Source organism: Schistocerca americana, chromosome 2, assembly GCF_021461395.2.
Source record: "Schistocerca americana isolate TAMUIC-IGC-003095 chromosome 2, iqSchAmer2.1, whole genome shotgun sequence".
NCBI classification, from domain to species: Eukaryota; Metazoa; Arthropoda; class Insecta; order Orthoptera; family Acrididae; genus Schistocerca; species Schistocerca americana.
The window spans coordinates 187,475,028-187,480,830 of NC_060120.1; the positions used below are offsets into that span (position 1 = coordinate 187,475,028).

Here is a 5,803-nt window from a genome sequence, read left to right on the forward strand (position 1 = left end):
TGTTTCGTAGAGTCACTCTCTGTTAAAATATTGTTAACTCAGGTTTATTTGCAGTTTTTTCACAATCAGACCTATTTTCAAGAAGTTTGTGTAAAGTTTCTTTTAGGAATATTTATCTGCAACACCGATAAAATTTAATAACAGCCTGTGCATTAGTTGTCACATATAAATATCCAAGACTCGGGACGAGGTCGCTTACTCTACACCAAGAAAAGTCTCTTTAAAAAATAGATACTTTTTCTTAGAGAAGGTTGCTTTAATTTCGCTCTGCAAGAAGTTACTAAAAGCACTCTTTTGTTATCACTTAACGTTGGACCTGCTGAGGGGAGAACACGATAGATAACACCAGAAACGTTTAGGTATACCTGTGATATGTACTTGCGTTGGTGAATTGGAGCGAGCGGGTTAAGAAAACTGCGGAGGAAAAAATGTTCAAATGTATATGAATTCCTAAGAGACCAAACTGCTGAAGTCATCGGTCCCTAGACTTACACACTACTTAAATTAACTTAAACTAACTTATGCTGAGAACACCACACACACCCATTCCTGAGGGAGGACTCTAACCTTCGGCGAGAGGGGCCGCGCAATCCGTGACATGGCACCTCGAACCGTGCGGCCATTCCGCGCGGCAAAACTGCATCGGAAGACGACTAATCGTACGGATGTCCAAGCCAGACACGTTGATGCGAGTCGCGTGCCATAGTGTCAGTTCCTGAGGCTTAGTTCGCCCTACGTTTCCATTTGGAAAAATATTACAAAGTGCATTACTGTGTGATTGGCTGCAGCTAATTTTAGCTAAATGGATTTTGTATGCAATGACGCATCCAAAACTATCCACAAGATAGAGCTTCATTTGCTGCTGCGTTATTATTAATAAGGGTGTATCGTTCTAAAGTACTTGCTATGTTCAATGGTTTCTACGCTGCTCGGGAATCACCGTCGTCTCCTTCATCATTATCCGCAGAGCCGTAGCCGGAGGGTATTTTCCGGAAAGCATTACCGCTAGAGGGAAAAATGACGCAAATAGAAGGCACATCAGCAGTCGAGGCTTCCCCAAGTAAACGCTCTTTCCTGCTCTCCTGAGCCTGCGTGGTCGAACTTCCTGGTGTCTTCGGCCAAGTTAATTCACAGTGATTTATTCACCATTCCCTCCTCCCTCTTCCTCCCTCATTGTCAGGCTGTGGCAAATCCCGCTGAACTGTGCTGTAGGATGGAACTGCGGCCACTGACTGGTGTTGGTATATGATATAATTTTTCCCTACAGGGCTGTGCTTTATCGAATACTTTTTAAACTGAGAAATTTCGCTGTCGCTGTCCTTTTAAAATGAATCCGCAGAAAAGAAAATTACAATACAATTGGCAAACGGGTCTTAAAGTAGTACTCTCCGTCTTCAGTCCACGAGTGACCTACCGGGACCATCCGACCGCCATGTCATCCTCAATGAGGATGCGGATAGGAGGGGCGCGGGGTCAGCACACCGCTCTCCCGGTCGTTGTGATGGTATTCTTGACCGAAGCCGCTACTATTCGGTCGAGTAACTCCTCAATTGGCATCACGAGGCTGAGTACACCCCGACAAATGGCAACAGCGCATGGCAGCCTGGATGGTCACCCATCCAAGTGCCCACCACGCCCGACAGCGCTTAACTTCGGTGATCTCACGGGAACAGGTGTATCCACTGCGGCAAAGCCGTTGCCTCTTAAATTAGTACTAACGAGTAATTCGTCATACGAATCGAAATACTGCAAAATCAACAACTGAAACATGCTTGATGGCTAATCATCACCCACAGTATCGTACAATCAAGAAAGTTGTTATAACAGATGGTACTTTTGGTTTCTAACATGTTCGAAACATATATTATACATCAAATACGCAAGAGTTCCTACGCACAACTAGCTAAAAACATCGAACAGTGACATGCTCTTTCAGAAGGGGTTGATTTTCCAACGATGTATCTTTACAGATATTCATCAGATATTCAACTGGAAGTAGTCACGCCGACTTTGAAATACTGTAAATCTGGTACTTAATTGGTTTGAGTGTTAACTTCATTATCTTCTTCTTTTTTACTATTGTCTCGAGATTTTCCTGCAGAAAGAAATCAGGAACCTTCCTAAATCACCATAGATACAGTGTGAACTTTAATTACTAAACACTTTCAATCTACTGGTTCACAATATTCAGTTTCCACAGCAATATAATTTCAGTGAGCTACAATTTTTTTTAGTCATCAGTCTTTTGACTGAAGTGGGCCAACATGAATACCTCTTTTGTGCCAACCTCTTCATATCAAAACAACTCTTACACTTTACGTCCTCAGTTATTTGTTTGATGTATTCCGATCTCTGTTTTCCCCTACATTTTCCTTCCTCTACAACTCCCTCTAATTATGTAATTAAATTCCTTCATCTACTTCTTTATCTACGATAATGATCGAAGCTTAAGAAATGAATAAAAAATTTTGGCACTACAAGGACTTGAGTCAGAGTTTCCGCGTTTACTCCACACGTGGGTTAGCTATTGCACCACTGCAGCAGTACATGTTATGCAGCCGCACAGATTACCTTCATCAGACGCCCTCCCTCACACAAGCTTCAGTTCACTTCTTGAACATGTTTTCCCCTCCTTTGATCACCACTATTCCCAAGGCTCTCCGATATTAGAGTAACATCCCGTTACATCCAACGCTGAGGTGCTATTTCACTACCGGGAAGGCTTGGCAATAGTGTTGGTCTAACGAGGGGAAAATAAGCTTAAGATGTGAACTGAAGTATGTTATGGAGGGCATTTGGCGTGTGTAGTCCTTATAGCTGTGTTAGCTGTATTGCTGTGGTGGTGTAATGGCTAGCCCAGTAAGCAAGGAGATCTGGGTTCAAGTCCTGACCGTAGAATAAATTTTAATTCATTTCTTAAGCTTTTATTCCTATAGAAATTATTTGCGGATATCTTAACATATGCCTTATCTCTTCTTCTTGCCACTGAAATCCGAATGTTCCCATCTTCACCAATTCTCTGTAGCACCTCTTCATTCCTTATCAGTTCACCTCACTGTCAATCTACCTGTAGCTTTATACCTAAAACTCTTCGAGTCTCTTCCTTCCTGATGTTCCCACAGTTCATGATTCAGTACCACACAGTGCTGTGCTCCAAACGTTAATTCTCACAAATTGCTTCCTTAAATTAAGCCCGGTATTTGACATGAGCAGACTTCTCTTGGCCAGGAGTACCCTCTTTGCCTGAACTAATCTGCTTTCATGTTCCCTTGCTTCATCCGTCATGTGTTATTTTGCTTTCAAGGACATCTTCAGGTGGTTCAACCTTGCTGGTGGCTCGGTGCGACTGACAGTACCCGCGCGCCGACGCCCTCTGTATAGAACACGCGCGCGAAGAATGCGTAGGCGCGTAAATCACGCATGCACTATGATTTGCAGATAGATGGCGCCATGCTAAAACGTCCTCTGCCGAAAATCGCGTGCGCTGTACGCTATGTTTACAGACAGTGCGACCAGACGTCATTCACTAAAATTTTACTAGACCAGTGCTATGACGAGTCTGTTAACGAAAAAGTCTTAATTTTCTCGTCGTAATTTAACAACAGCCTGTGTAGGGTTCCAGGCTGTGCTCAGTTGAAACTCTGCATCCTTGTTGATGAGATTATCTGCTGTACGGATATGTATTGCTTCCTTAATGACGCAATCCCAGAAAGATGGTGCCGGGGATAAAACTTCTCTCTCTTCATAAATCATGCGATGTCCTGTATTCAGGCAGTGTTCCGCAACTGCCGACTTTTCCGGTTGACGTAGGCGTTTGTGATGCTGATGTTCATCGCAGTGTTCTTGTATTGTGCGACACGTCTGGCCTATATATGCTGCCCCACATTGACAAGGAATCTTGTACACACCTTGTTTCCTTAGGCCAAGATAATCCTTCACCGAACCCACCAGTTTCCTCAGTTTTGCAGATGGTCGAAAAACACAATTAATGTCGTATCTTTCGAGGACTCTTCCGATTCTATGTATGAAGGTAGTATCTGTTCCCGAAAGAACAGTTACATTTGATGACCATGCCGTTTCGATAGAATGAAATGATAATTAAATGGACACCCTAGCTGCAAACAGGCGTTGATATTCTTCATTGGGGACATGTTGAAAATGCCACGAGTAATGAGTATGATGGGCAAACATCTATTAGGCGCACTACGAATGTAGTGGTGTGGACATGTTGGGAATGTGGGTCTCACAGGGAGCGTGCAAGGGATAAGTCTCTGCAGACACAATATCGTCTGTGCCCTCGGTGACACAGATGGATAGAGCGTCTGCCGCGTAAGCAGGAGATCCCGGGTTCGAGAACGGTCAGGGCAGACATTTTAAACATGTCTCCATTGAAGTGTATGAACGCCTGTTTGCAGGTAGGTTGTCCATTTAATTATCATTTCTTCCGATTCTTGTTGACATGGCACCAAAGTACGGCAAAAAGGCCTAAGTGGTGGGTGTCTTCGTATCTTCATTCTGCTCCATATATTGAACTCGCTTGGGCCTAAATGCATTACGTGTCTGTCTCACAGAATAACCGTTTTGTCGGAACACTATCTTCAAATGTTGTATTTTACTCGACAGGCTTTCAGGACAAGACACGACATGCGCTCTATGAACCAACGTACGTAATCTACTACCGCACTGTGCAGGATGATGGCAGCTTGTGACCTGCAGATCTGTATGCTTTGGCTTGCAGTACATGCTGTGTCCCAAGGTTCCATCTGATTTCCTTCGTACCAAGGCATGAAGAAAACGTAAAGTAAGTACCATCTTTTACCACTTTCATTGCGAAGTTTATATTCGGATGGAACGAATCTCACAAGAGATACAACGATTTTTAAAATTATTCTGTGGTGACGTCAGCGAAAAAAAGATTCTAAAAGCTTTGAGATTATGTGTAAAGTTTGTTGCATGTCACTGGACGCCGACATTCCCAAACAGTAAACTGTGATCCGTGAGTTGAGCTGCCTCATCAGGACATAAACAAAGTGTCCAACTTTAATACTTCATTTATCGTGTTAAACCTTTAACGTAAGATTATATCTCTTAGTGAGTAGATTATGACGGTATTCGGAATATTTAAATTCGGCCAGTAATTATATGAAATATTTAAAAGCCAAATTTTTGTTGCTCCTGTAAGCTGTTATATAAGCCTGTCCACCAAGTAGAGGTACACAGGGAATTCTAATGAATTCTAATAAATATTCTATATTCCATAAATATTAATAAATAAATAAATAAATAAATAATAAAATAAATTATAACAAATTTTGCTTTTTCCGGACTGAATGATGGCTCCGTCTAAATACTGTCTATTAAGTTGACGAGAAGAATGGTCTTATCGCAAAATGGCGGAAGAATTTAACCTCCGACACCGTCATCGCAACTTATTCGTTTTACTGCTGTCGGGAAGTTAATCACAAAGCTTAAAGCAACAGGCGCTGTGTTGGACAACCCCCATTCTGGACGACCAAAGAGTTCAGACGAAACGAGAGCGGCTGTCTTGGCCAAGGGTAATGTTAACCCAAATCGCTTTTTCGGACATCCACGGAACTGGGTGTTCCAAGGTCACCCATCCACAAAGTCCTGGAAGAGGAGAGGTTTCATCCGCACAAGTTACACTTAAATTAAGACGACGCCGATAAACTCATGCAGATGTGTGACTGGTTTGCAGATAAATTGGCTGAAAAAATCAATTCTGCTAAAGACAGTGTGTTGTTCAGTGATTAAGCTGTGTTTTATGTCAGTGGTGAAGTGAATG

General features: G+C 42.6%; 1 pseudogene; it reads right to left on the reverse strand.

Moving 5' to 3' along the window:
- Positions 1 to 1,583: 1,583 nt before the first annotated feature.
- Positions 1,584 to 1,701, reverse strand: LOC124597106 (annotated as a pseudogene).
- Positions 1,702 to 5,803: the final 4,102 nt, after the last annotated feature.